Source organism: Lissotriton helveticus, chromosome 12 (genome assembly GCF_964261635.1).
Source record: "Lissotriton helveticus chromosome 12, aLisHel1.1, whole genome shotgun sequence".
NCBI lineage: Eukaryota > Metazoa > Chordata > Amphibia > Caudata > Salamandridae > Lissotriton > Lissotriton helveticus.
In genome coordinates this window covers 32,673,487-32,687,387 of record NC_136073.1, presented here as the reverse complement: position 1 = coordinate 32,687,387, position 13,901 = coordinate 32,673,487, and positions in this window count along the sequence as shown.

The following is a 13,901-nucleotide window of genomic DNA, read 5'->3' as shown; positions in this document are numbered from 1 at the left end:
GACTTCTGAGGCAGCACTAGACTTTCAAGATTTTTCTTCAAAAGCTGGTTGAAGATCGATGGGCTTTCTGTATACCCCTGAGGAATACGACACCATGTTAGGACGCGACCTTCCAGCTTAAATGCGAAAAGAAAATGGCTTTCTTCGTCCAGAGGGATCGAAAAGAAAGCCTGACAAAGATCAATCACAGTGAACCACTCAGCTTGGAATGGAATCTGAAACAGTATCACTGATGGATTCGGTACCACTGGACAACACGAAACGACTATGTTATTAATCTTTCGGAGGTCCTGCACTATCCGGAATTTCCCATTTGGTTTCTGCAGACCCATAATCGGGGAGTTGCATGGACTACCCACGATTTCTTTCAGTATTCCCTGTTTAATCATGGACTCGATCACGGGTTTTATGCCTGCAATCGTTTCTGGAGTCAATTTATATTGGGGTGTTCTTGGGAACTCAGCATGCGGTTTCACTACAATTTTCACTGGGTCCACCCCTTTGACCAATCCAATCTCTTCCCCAGTGAAGTCCCATACTTCTGGTGCCACTGTCTCTCTCAAGTCCCAGGGGAGCTCATCTACTGTCAAAGTAGGGTACAGCTCCACGCATATTCTTGAGTTTGCAACTTTGAAGTCTGCGTCATCATCATTGGTCAATACCTCCACTCCCTGAGGTGTACAGTATATTGTACAATTCAATTTACACAACAGGTCTCTGCCTAGCAGACACACAGGACTTGAATCGCAAACCACAAACTGGTGCTCATCGCTGTACTTCCCTATTTTCACCTGTACCGGTTCTGTCAATTGGCTGGTTATTCTCCTGTTTGCGACCCCCACCACTTGTATGGTCTCTCCAGACATGGGCAGGTCTGGAACTGCAGCTGATCTGATCGTGGATCTAGTGGCTCCTGTGTCCACCAGAAATGTCGTGGGGCACCCTGCTACTTCTGCTTCGACATAGGGTCCCCTCTGGTCCACCTCCAAGGCTGCCCCGAGGGTGCAGTCTTCTCTTTCCACTCTCTGTCCGGTTAATGGGTCCACATAATAGCACTCTTCTCCTTCTACAAACAGGGGCATCTGTCTATAGGTCTTACCCATAGTCCCTACTCGGGGAGGTTGCGGGAACTGGGCTCGGGGAGGAGCCCCCCCCCTTTGAGCACCTTTCCCTGGTATGGCGTCACCCCTCTTGTAGGCGCGCTCTGGACCTCTTCCTCCTCTATCTCTTGTTCTCCTATCTCTACATTGTAGGGACACTCGCGTTTCCAATGTCCCACCTCGTTACACTGGTGGCACCTAGTCGTTTTCTTCAAGGCAGCTATGTCTATTCTGGGTCTAAAGGTGGAACTCTCCTCATTGCCCTTGTTCTGACTGTACTGCTTCTTTCCTCCTGTACCTGTTCCTTGCTGCTGTTGCTGCTGTCCCCCCTTCCCTGCTGCCTGCATCTGTACCACCATCAACTTTTCTTTTAGTTTCTTAGCCTTGGAGTCTATCTCATCACAGCAGTACCTGGCATATCTCAGTATTTCGTCTAGGGGTTTATTTTGCCAACAAATCAAGTGTTGCTGAATCATTAAACTAATATCCGGTCTCAGTCCCAGGACGAACTTGGACACAAATTGCCCTATGTCTTTTGGATCCATTACATCCAGGCCGCTATACTGTTTAAACGCCTTCAGCAATCTCTCGTAATATTCGTGGACTGTCTCTTTGGGTTCCTGTCTAGTTCGGTCTATTCTGACCCAATCTATGTCTTGCATTGGCACTTTCTCTTTCAGCCAAGTCATCACTCTCTCGAATTTTGCCATCACAATCTCGGACGGCCCATTAGTCTTAGCATCTCTCTCCGGCTCCGTTGTGGGCCACTCAGCGCTAACCTTGCATGCTGTCCACAGATCTCCTGGTACTACAATGTCAAACAGCGTGTTCAGATCTATCCATAGGACCTTTGAGATTTTTACAAATCTCTCAACTTGCTTGTACCACTCCACTGGGTTTTCCCGCAATTTGGGGAAGGAGGTGGTAAAAGCAGCTAAATCTCCCCTACTCCAAGGGACATGCACATAGTTCCCATTTGCGACTTCGCGCAAAGGGTATGCTCCTATTCCCTGCAGCCTTCCTGGTGTCGTACCAAGCGTGCTTCTCCTGACGGTCCCTTTCTTGGACCACCTCTCTTCCCACTTATCTAGTGCCCTCCATGTCCTTATTCCAGTGATCAGTTCCCTTATGTGCGTTTTCAGCCCGATCGTTCTCCTCTCATCTAGGTCTCGATCTGTGTAATGTAGCCTGTGGTTACCCTGTAATGCTTTGGTTCTTGACAGGTCCACCATATATTTGCCTGCTAGTTCGACTAACTTCTCATGGATTGCTCTCGCCTTTCGAGTGATGTCCTTTGCCATATACAGTATTTCATCCTGCTCATACATTTCCATTCTTTCTAAAGGCAGGGTACCATCTACCATGTCATCCAGGTCTGACCTTAAGCTGGCGACATCGAGTCTCTTGGCTTTTATCTCAGCTCGCAATATGTCTTTCGAAGGGGGCTCACTGGTCTCCCTACCATCCCAACTCCGAGCTCTACGTTTGGGCTCGGGAGAGTTAATGAGTGCTCTCCCTTGCTCCCATCTCTCCAGGTCCCATGCTCGGCCATCCGATCTTGGAAGGTGATGGAACACGGGCCTGTTACCCCCACTCTTGCTCTGCCCACTCTCTCCTTCTTCTCTCCTTTCACCGTACGCCTCTCTGTTATTTTCCCTTTGGTTGCTACTCTCCCTTTGCCTAGTATCGCTCAGTATCCGATACGATCCTTCCTGGTTCCCCATATTCCCTGGGCTGCGCTCGTGTCCGTCATCACAGGGACTATGGTGCGACCTCTCACAACTCCCATTCAGTTCTCTGGTGCCGGGCACACAGTGGGTACACTTAAAGCTGTTTCTGTACTCTTGCGTTCTCCTCTCCCCTTCACTGAGTATTGGGCGCGCCACCCCTCCACTCCCGGGGCCCCCGTTTTCCAGGTCCGTTCTATCTCCACTCCGGGCCCAATGGGTGACTCCCCTACTATCTCTCTCTCTCCAGTCCCACTCCGGGCTGCTCTCCCCAGCCCCGCAGTGAGTCCGAGCTCTGCTGTCCTGACTTTCCCTTCCAGCTTCCGCAGCTATGATGCTCTTGTGAGCCTCCACTGCCTCATCCCACTTCTTCATGTACTCATTTAGCTCTTGAAAGGATTTTCGTCCAGATCCCCTCATATCCACTGGCCATCTAGGGCCCCCAGGATCCCCTCCTGGATCCCCTGCTGTGTGCACCGGGGTGCTCCACTCTCTTGGTATCGGCATCTGACTTGGGAAATTGATCGTATCGTTCCTCCTTGCCGTCTCTGCTCTTTCTCCGTCCTTCCGTACCCGTTCTTCCCCTCTTGCTCTCTCTGGGTCATATATCGATATTATAGGACCTATGGTAACAGGTACCTGTAGTGCATCTGGTAATGCGTAGGATGTGGCGCACTCCGTTTCCGGCGCTCTTTGTACCACAAACCTCCCGACTACCTGTTGCACCTGACTAAGCTGGGACAGCTCTTTCTTTGCCTCAGGATCCCACTCTGAACTGGGAAGCGGTCCATGCTCTCCTGCATTGCCCCCCTTTTCTCTTTCACTATGCTCGACCTCTCCCCCTGCTCTATTATACGGGGGTGGCCTGTCTGTCAATAGTCTGTTTATCAGGCTGTCCTCTGTTTCGCTCTCATCATCTTCTTCTAGGGGGCTTTTATTTCCGGGCACCTCTAACACTGGGTACAGTTTATTGACTTCCATGTTATGCACTCTCCATCTTTTAGCATCCGCATCCCATCTGGCATCCTGTACTGCCCTTACCGATCGTTTCACCCTTTCTTGTCGTCTGTTCATATTCTTTACATGCGCTGCCCTAATCCATGCATCAAGGGCTTCAAACTGAGTCGGTCTAGGCAAGGGTCTCATTGAGGTCATGACTGATTTTAATCGATGTAACACCTCTAATCTGAACGTCCCGTACTTCGGGAACGTCAGTTCCTCATTTCCTTCCGTAATCTTACTCCACTCTGTTATCCAAAGGATCGTATGCAGCCCAACATTCACTGCCATGTAACGAGCCGGCGTACCCTCCGGCGGGGCTTCTTCCCCTTCATCCGATCCCCGCTTCTCTTTTTTAAACGCCGCTCTCAGCCATTTAAAACACTTCATAATTATACGCACAATATCCAGCCTCGCTACTCTGTTTACTTCCTGATGACAATCCACCAATCCTAGCGCGGCTTTGCTAACTTGGCCTATCGCAGCGCGGTCTTTCTCCGGTCGGCCAATCCCAGCTCAACACTTTCTGACGTCTTTGCTAGCTGGCCTATCACAGCGCGGTCTTTCTCCGGTCGGCCAATCACAGCGCGACACTTCCTGACGTCACTTTTCTCCGCTTCGCAGCAGCACCCCTCCTTTCTCAACTCGTCTCCCGGTCATGCATGCGTCCCATTCATACACCGAAAAATGACTACTTCCGACCAAGCGGTCACTTCCCTCGACTGTACGTCCACAGTCTATATGTAATTGTCAACACAACTGACGAAATGTCTATCGTCTCTCTGATAGGTTGCTTACACACACAGTAACCTCCGACCAGCGTCCGTTACTCACGCACTCACTCTTACGTTCCCCCTATCTCGGTCCTTCGGGTGATCAATGGTACCTCATGACCCCCTTCACACTAGTTGACAATTACTCTGGGTGTCCGATACACCCGAACCACTTAAGCTCTCCTTGAACTTAAGATTTCCACCGGTTGCGCGCGCTCACAACCTGTTCCACAGTCACTCTACAGACATTCAACTCCGCCAGACATTACAACATAGATACAATACAAAAACACCGCAATCTAACACGCATGACCCTTTATACTCACTCTCGACCGATACTGCTGCTTTTTCTGTCTCACGTCATCCGGATCTTCTTCGGCGGGCGGTTCTTCCGATCATCGATCTCTAGGGGCCTTGGGGTAAGCTAACCTGGCCTAGGTCACCGTCCTCAAGAAGGCAACCATCCTCTATAGCTACCAACTGGAAGGGCGAGATTTTGATCGATACCTTATCACTATTGATCTAAACCTCGATCTGGTCGACTGAACCTTTGTTGCCTGTCATTGAGGGAAGAAAGTGCATCTCTTACCAAGTTAGTTCACCCAATAAAGGACCCCGCTCCAAAAGATCACAAACAACTTCTAGCTTTCAAAAGTTTATTGTAAGGTTAGGATAAGCTGCAAATACAGGCATCTCAGAATGAGATTCACGAGATACACAGGTCCAACTACATACATGTGCTCTCTGAAAGCCCTCAGACGAGCAACGGAAATTACCAGCACAAGTTCTAAGAATAATAAAGCTATCAGCATTGACGCATATTGAGATCTCTCCTTCATTTAAGTTGGAGGAAAAACACACAGGTTAGGCTGTCCCTACCCTGCTCTAGATGGTATCCCTACTTAACCAAGTCTCAACCTAACAAAAGGTGTCAGCAGTGAATGACCCCCAAGGGAAGTCACTCACTCTTAGTCTCTTGGTGAAAACCTATAGTTCTCCAGTCATGACCCCTCTCTGCCTACCCATCCGCTCTCTAAAGGGTCCTCAGGCATCTGCTCTAACTCCACCCAGGGGTGCTGTCCCTAATACAAAACAGTCAACAACATTTGAGACGCCCCTCGTGAGACGCCCCTCACGTGGTGTAGCTTCTGGCTTTTTCCATGCTGCTTTGTATTGGGCCTCATACGTTGGAGTTGACCTTGCTTCTCAGACTCTTCTCCGGCCCGCTGATACCCCTTAAAACATTCCGGAACCCTCCTCCATGTCTGGGCCGTCTTCTGAACAGACCTCTATTCATATTATTTATAATTGGATCCCCCCTTTTCTCTTGCAGACAGACATCTGCAGCCAAGATCCCAACTCTCATAGACTTCCAAAAAGTTTCGCAACATTTCTCGGCCCAGACCAGTACATGTAAATCAATGTTAAAACATTTCAGGCCTACAGCATTTCTCATAATGATTATAGCATTCAACTTCTTCATTAATTAAAGCATGTTAATACTTTTATTCTATTATTCAGTAAACACATCTATAAATCATGGCCCATTAATGCAATGACCAAAACATTAGTGAAATCCATATCGTGAAAAGAAACACCTTCCCCTTCCCTTCTAGCTCTGGCCCTGAGGCCTACCACATTCTGCGTTTAACCACATGCCATCTTACATTTTAGCAGCTACACGACATGGATTCAGGAATAATCACATCTAATAAAATCATATAGTGTCACACATTTCTGTATTAGTTCCACTTCTTCTTAAATCTCTACATTATCTATACATTCAGAATATAATTGCAGATACTACTAGCACTCATGGCATTTCTCCTCATGATTTGTGCTTACTACGGGTAAGTGTGATGCACTCATACATTTAGGTCAGTTTGCGCTCTCTCAGCTGTATTGTGGGACCCCAGAGCAGACTGCTGCATGTCGGGACAGAGGCTCCTGGAAGCAAGGAGCTCTTTCAAAGATTATATTCCCTCCTCCCCAGAGGTGCAGCCCTCGCTTCCACCTCCAACTCCCACCCAGATGTGCCTCGTCTCTCTCGACGCTCCTTTCCCTCCATCTCACAAGCTGGCCAGATATTTTTATAATTTTGTTTTATTTAATGCAGTTTTATATCGCACGAACTTTACCCAAAGGTGTCAGTGAGCTTTACAAAAGAGCCATGTAAGTTACAAAAGGTACACAAGATAGGCTAAACTCACAAGTTACATATATACAGTTACCAAGGTACACAAGATATGTTGAGCATGCTAACAAGTTACACATATACAGTTACCAAGGTACACAAGATAGGTTGAGCACGCTAACAAGTTACACATATGAAGTTACAAAGCTAACAAGTTGCATATATATATTAAAAAAAATAAAAGTTGTCAGCGTTAGTCTAAAGCAAGAGCAAAATAAATATACAAAGTTGACCTCATGTGAGTGCTGGATAGCCGTAAGGGACAAGAAATGGGTTGAATTATTCCAGGAAGTGCCTTTGGAGGAGGAGAATTTTAGGATCTGATAGGTGGTGGTTTAAGGGATGGAAGAAGTGAGTTCCAGATTCTGGCCACTTCACCAGAGAAGGATTGAGCCATAAATCTTTCCCTTTTGAAAGTAGGAGGCTCGAGCAGTAAGTTTTCAGCTTTGTGTGAAGGTCTAGAGCCGCCCGAGATGTTGAGGTTATTAGCCAGATAGCGAGGGGTGGAGGTGTGCAAGGCTTTGTGGGGGATACAGGCAGTCTTGTAAATTGACCTGGCTTCGATAGGAAGCCAGTGAAGAGACAACAGTATGGGTGGGATGTTATCATTTCTTTTAGCCCCATATACGAAGCGAGCTGCGGAGTGGAGGATGGATTTTAGAGGGGAAAGGTGGGATTTGGAGAGGCCGGCAAGGAGAGAGTTGCAGTGGTCCAATCTAGAAAGTACCAATGATGAGACCAAGGTTTTTAAGTCTCAGGAAAGATGCGCCGAACCCCCCAGAGAAGGCGCAGTTGGTAGCGTGCATTTTTGGCGATGGTATTGATATGGGACTGTAAGGTGAGCCTTTTGTCTAGGATGACGCCTAGAGATTTGGCACTGTCAACAATGATAAACTTGTTGAAAATGTTGAGATTGTTCATCCAAGCTTGGATAGGAGGAGGAGGGAGTGAGGTCGAGAGGAGAAGGAACTCTGTTTTGGAAGGATTCAGTATTAGTTTATGAGTTGACAGCCAGTGGTGGATGGAGTTGAGAGCGGTTTTGAGGATTGAAATGTCATGAGTGGAAGATACCTTTAGGTAGGTTTGGGTTTCATCCGCATAGAGGTGGTAATGGATCCCAGATGTTTTAGGGGATGTCCCAGTGGTTCAATGTAAAGGTTGAACAGTGTTGGAGCTTGTATGACGTTACAACGCATACTTTTACAACGCACACCTTTACCATGCATTTTTTACAATGCAACATCCATTACAACAAATTTTTTAAAACTACCTTTACAACGCATCGCATTACAGCGCATACTACCTTTACAACGCATACCATTACAACGCATAACATTACATTGCATGTATGGTAAGTATTGGATAGTGTAGGGGTAAAAATTACTATTCTAACTCCAGGGGGTGCAACAGTAGGGTAAGTGTTGGATAGTGTAGGGGTAAAAATTACTATTCTAACTCCAGGGGGTGCAACAGTAGGGTAAGGGTTGGATAGTGTAGGGGTAAAAATTACTATTCTAACTCCAGCGGGTGCAACAGTAGGGTAAGTGTTGGATGGTAACGGTATGCGTTGTAATGGTATGCGTTGTAATGACTGCATTGTAATGACATGCGTTGTAATGGTATGCGTTGTAGTGTCATGCGTTGTAATGGTTGCGTTGCAATGGCATGCTATGTAATGGATGTTGCGTTGTAAAAGTTTCGTTGTAATGGTAGTGCGTTGTAAAAGTTGCGTTGGGAAGGTTGTTCCCCGTGTTGGATGGTCACGTCCTGTGCGGCACCGATGTGCGGGTTGAGCTCTTTCTCCAGCCTGTTGTGAAATGTAGGGGTTCCTGCGAGCGTCAGGACAGCGAGGGGGATCTTAAACTCTGGGTACAGAGCCAGCAAAGCACTTTGTGCAAAAATGTGATTCAGTGATAGGGCAATTTTGGGTATTCTGGGATTATGAGGTCAGAAAACATCAGGGAGTGGAATGCAAATGAATTCCACAAAACCTCAAAGTTTCGGAAATGTAAATCCCTCTTGGCTTCCTCTCTACCCCATACATGCGAAGGAAGGCAATGATTAGGTCTCTACAGGCAGCTCTAACTGTTTGTTGTCGGAAGGCCTATTGTGTACAATAGGGAGAGGTGTGGCACAGCGGCCAGAGCAGCTGACTCCAGAGCACAGTTTGATCCCCAGCACTGGCGACAGATCAGCTCAGCGTCATGTGACAGTGGGCAATAGTTCACTTAGGGCTAGATGTATGTAATGTCTATTTACCGATTCCTAAATACCGAATTTTACCGATTCGGTATTTAAGAATCGGCAAATAGACTGTAGGTAAACAATCAGTAAATTTTACCGATTCGGTAATATTCGTTATTACCGATTCGGTATTTACCGAATCGTTAATAAGGAATACCTTCCCATTCATTCCTAGGGGCCTGGAGGCCCATAGGAATGAATGGGAAGCCATTCACTATTACCGATTCGGTAAATACTGAATCGGTAATAGGGGGAGCATATTCAAGGGTGGCAGGGTGTCACATTGACACCCTGTTGCACCCCTAAATCGTGCATGTGTGCACATGTGGCACACATACATGCCCTAAGGGCATGTATGTCTGCCAAATGGCACTTGTAAAAAAAGCACAAACGGTATTCGGTATTTACCACCAACTTGTAGTTGGTGGTAAATAACGAATCCTTAAACCAAAAATGACCTCACTTGAGTGCTCCCTACATAGGATTTAAGGATTTGGCAATTTACCGATTCCTTAAATTAAGGAATCATTATTTTACCGATTCCTTAAAATAACGAATCGGTAAATTACCGAATCCTTAAATCCAGCCTCCTACATCGCAAAGGGCTAAATACCGGTCGGTAACGGGAAATTTACCGATTTTTGGCCATTACCGACCGGTATTAGCCCACCTACATCCAGCCCCAAATCTCCCCGACAACCCCAAACGCCTGGATACCTATAGGTCGCGCTTTACAAATATGGAATTAGTTATTATTATTATTTACTGATACTCACGGTAGGCTCTGGGTCAGCCCATTGCTTATCTTTGGTTGTTTTTCCTGTCAATCTCATTTGCTTGTTTCGTATTTAGTGACTTTCCTTACTCCTCTTGTGGCTGTCTCCCCCTGGAGCATAGAACCCTTACCACACCTCTGATTGGATGAGTTGTATCCTTCCACTGGTTTCATTTGGGGAACTGTTTTTTCTTTGTCTTTGATCACTACATGAGAGTACATGTATTTTCTTGCTCCCTCCACCGTGTGCTACTTCATACCTCACATCCCCACCCTAACACTGTCTAACTCCCCAATCCCAGCTCTTCCACTGATGCCCCTTGCTGCCCTCCACATCTCACTCTCCTTTTGTTGAGTCCCCCCTCCCGACTTCTCCCTTGCTGCCTCTCCCCTCATTGGTCACCGCAGCTCGGTATCATTAACTTACTTCCCCACTTCTTATCTGCTCTTCGTTGGTCCTGGCCCTCTCACTGTCCCATAGTTATTAGGTCGAGCATTCGAGACCTCGTGTATATACTTTAGTATATACTTAAAAACAGAGCTTTGGACTATACCATTTCCTGCTGAAAGGCAATATTTCTCTCCATGTGTTCCCATACCTGGCATGTCACACAGTTTGGTGCTTACTAACCCTCCATGTTAAAGAACAGTCGATGTTTCAGCACCCAGGCTAATGTGCTGCATAGCTAAATACATATAAGGTCCTAAAGGCAAGACCTTTTGCATTGCAAATGCTTGTTGTTATTACAGAGGGTTTTTTCCCCACAATTCTTGAAGGGACCAGCTGCAGCTTGCTACCAAACCGCTCCTCTTCTCGAAGAAGTAATTTTGTGCATATTTTATATTTTTGTTAACTCCTTCGACGCTCATGACGAGCTCAGCTCGTCATGAGGTACACCTCTCGTACACTTATGACGAGCTGAGCTCGTCATGAACCGCGGGTTTTTGAAATCTTCAGCACACCGCGGAAATCTGCACCGGGGGTGCGCACAGCGCCACAGTGCTTGTGACGAGCTCGGCTCGTCACGCTGCACGGTGGTGCTGTGTTCATGACGAGCACGTCATGACTACGCCCATTTCCGTGGAACGCTCAGCACAGCAGGGGAATTATCCCCGTGTGTGAGCGCCGCACGGGTCATGACGAGCTCAGCTCGCCACGAGCACAGCGCCACCGTGCCTCATGACGAGCTCAGCTCGCCATGAGCACGGAAGGTGTTAATATACCGCTCCATGATGGACAAACACCACTTTGGAGCAGTAAATGAAATGTTGAAGGGAAATCAAACACTGGCAAAGCCAGTAGGTCTCCCCTATGAGAGCTATGGGCATTGTCAATGAGTTTTAGCCATGCTATACAGTTATGCAGTTTCTGTGCAGCATGGCTAACAAGATTAAGTAAATGATAGTTAAAGCACAAATACACTTAAAAAACAAAAACAAATTAGTGCTGCCGCATCATAGCACTAAAAAAAGAAATGAAGCCATGGCTAACACTCCCCTCTCGCTTGTGCTCCACGCCCACCCTTGTCCTCTCCCACCCTTTCGTCCTCTGTTTATTTATTTTTGGAACTTATAAAGCGCGCAAATGCCCCGGGTGTTGCTTCTTCCCCCGACCCTCTCCCCAAAGAAACTGTGGAGTGAGTGGGAAACGAGGCACTATGCAGGGCGGGAGAGCGGGAGAGAACGACACGGTGGGGGAGAGGGCATGCGAGAGGAGTTGGGGAGCACAGAGGGTGGATTGGAGAGTATAGGGGGGATCACATGGAGAACTGAAGATGAGCGGGAAGGGCTACAGGGAGCACACAGACAAAACAGGATGGGTGGGAGGGGCTGGGGCAAGCGCACGGACAATGGAGGGTGAGTGGAAGAAGCAAGCGCATGGACAACAGAGGGTGGGCGGGAGGGGCTCTGGAAGCTAATAGAGGCACACACAGACAATGGAGTGTGGATGGGAGGGGGCTGGTGGAAGCACACGGACAACAGACAGTGGACGGGAGGGGAACGGGAAGAGGAACACAGAGGTGGGAGAATGAGACCAAGGAGACAGCTGAAAAACACAAACACTCTCTTAGAGTGCTTAAAAAAAAAGAAAAAAAGAGTGCCTGACAAAGCAAGTAGTGGAAGGACACAGTAATGAGTACAGGCTCCAGGGGAGGGACAAACACAAGAAGAGGAAGGAAAGCTTGCGGAAGCCGACAAATTAGAAGCAAGCAAATGATAGCAACAATGCACCCGAGCAATGATAATTAATGGGCAGGCTCTTAGCCCACTGTAAGGTAATAAGATATCCTGCAGGCGAGACATTAAAATGGGCGCTGCAGCATCATGACGCATGCGTGGTGATGCATTCAGGCATACTTGTCAGGCATACTTGTCAGGATACTGAGGCGGCCATTTTAATTTTTCTTTGTTATTGCTAATGCTGTTGAGCATTGTCAAAAACTTGCTTTTTTATGCTGCCATACAGCATTGGTAACAAGCATTAGTATAGCATTAGTAAAGCAAAAAGATCTGTTAATTTGTTTCAAAGGCAAGAACTATTTGCTTTGACAGTATTTCTTCTTGGAAGGTTCCAGATTACCTTCTCAGTCAATAGAATGTTGCTTTTTGGGTCTCGCTGGAAATGCATCCGTAAGGATGCATCCAGCTGGAGACCATTAGCGATCACTGTGGGAGGAATGACGGACCAGAGGGTGCACAAGCTTTTTCTCTCTGGATTGGTGTGTGTGTGTGAGCGAGTGTCTGTCTGCGATGTGTACGGCGCGGGACGCGACGTGCGCGTTCCCGCACACGAATCCGGAGAGCTACGACGAGCTGATTGTCAACTCGATGGTCCTTCGTACGAATGATATAAAAACTCAAGACTCTCTTGTGGTTCTGCTGATAAAGTCTCTCCTCCTCTGTTCACGGGTGAGGCAGAGTAAAGAACGTTGGAAAGGCAATGGATTGTCCAGCATGAACAGGCATCACAGCGTTCGACAAAGAGGCAACTCTGGTCCTCAGCATCAGTTTGTTAGGTAGGGGCAAGCGATAAATTCCGCTCTGCCGGTGGAGTTGGCGGAGTTTTGGCCACTCTGCATTACATATGTAATGCCGAGTTTTTGGTCAAATGCTGCCAACCTCCATGTGGTGGAGATTTTTCTTGCGTGCGGCTCGCCAACAGTAAGTTGGCGGGTGAGATTTGTCTTTTTGTGCGATTTTCAGCCGTTAGGAGGGCACCCATGGAGATTTCCCCAACTCATGTGTTCGCTTCCAGTCTTGAACGTTCGCAGTCAGAAAGCTGCCGCTCAAGTAGAGAATCTACTCGAGCTGCAGTAAAATCCACTCGAGAAGCAGTGCCTTCTGGCATGCCGCGTGGAGCCTTTAGGGCTGATTTTGCAATACAGAACAGGCTCTCTGCGCTAAAAATCAACACAAGCGGAGCAATGACACTAATTTCGCCCATTTGCAGAACACCACCGAATCTCATGGAGTTTTCATGTAACTCTGCGGAATTCCACGGAGTGACGCTCCTCGAGTTCCGCCCACCTCTAGGAACAAAAGGTGGTGTAGGTTAGCCTGAAGCGCACTCGTATGACAAGCTGAAGTTATGGATCAAGGGAGATAGTCTGGCGAGTCAGGAGGTGTAGGGGACGGCTGTGCAAAGGGGGGCACATGAGTAAAGTGAAGACCAAAGTAAGATCCCCCTGTGACATCACAAAGGATTTGGGGGGGAAACTGATATGCAAAACCTTTAAGAAACCTCATCACAACAGGTGATGTAAACAAGGATGGCTGGTCCGCAAATGCAAAAAGCCTGAAAGGACCAACAATAACCTTTGATAGTGGTCACAGCAAGTCCTTGCTTGGCCAGCGATGAAACAAACACCAAGACTTTTGAAGGTTTGCCTTGTAAAGGGTCTGTATTGCGGGTGCCACAGCAGCCTACAAGTTTGCCTCTGCACCTGGCATAGATAGACTTGCACAGGTTGACATTGTAGAGGGACGCCTCGCAGAAAGGACGACAGACACAATTTTGGGAGGGAAATCAAATGGAATCAACTCCACCTGATTAATCTCCATGCCTGGGGGTGTTGATTGCGCAGGTGT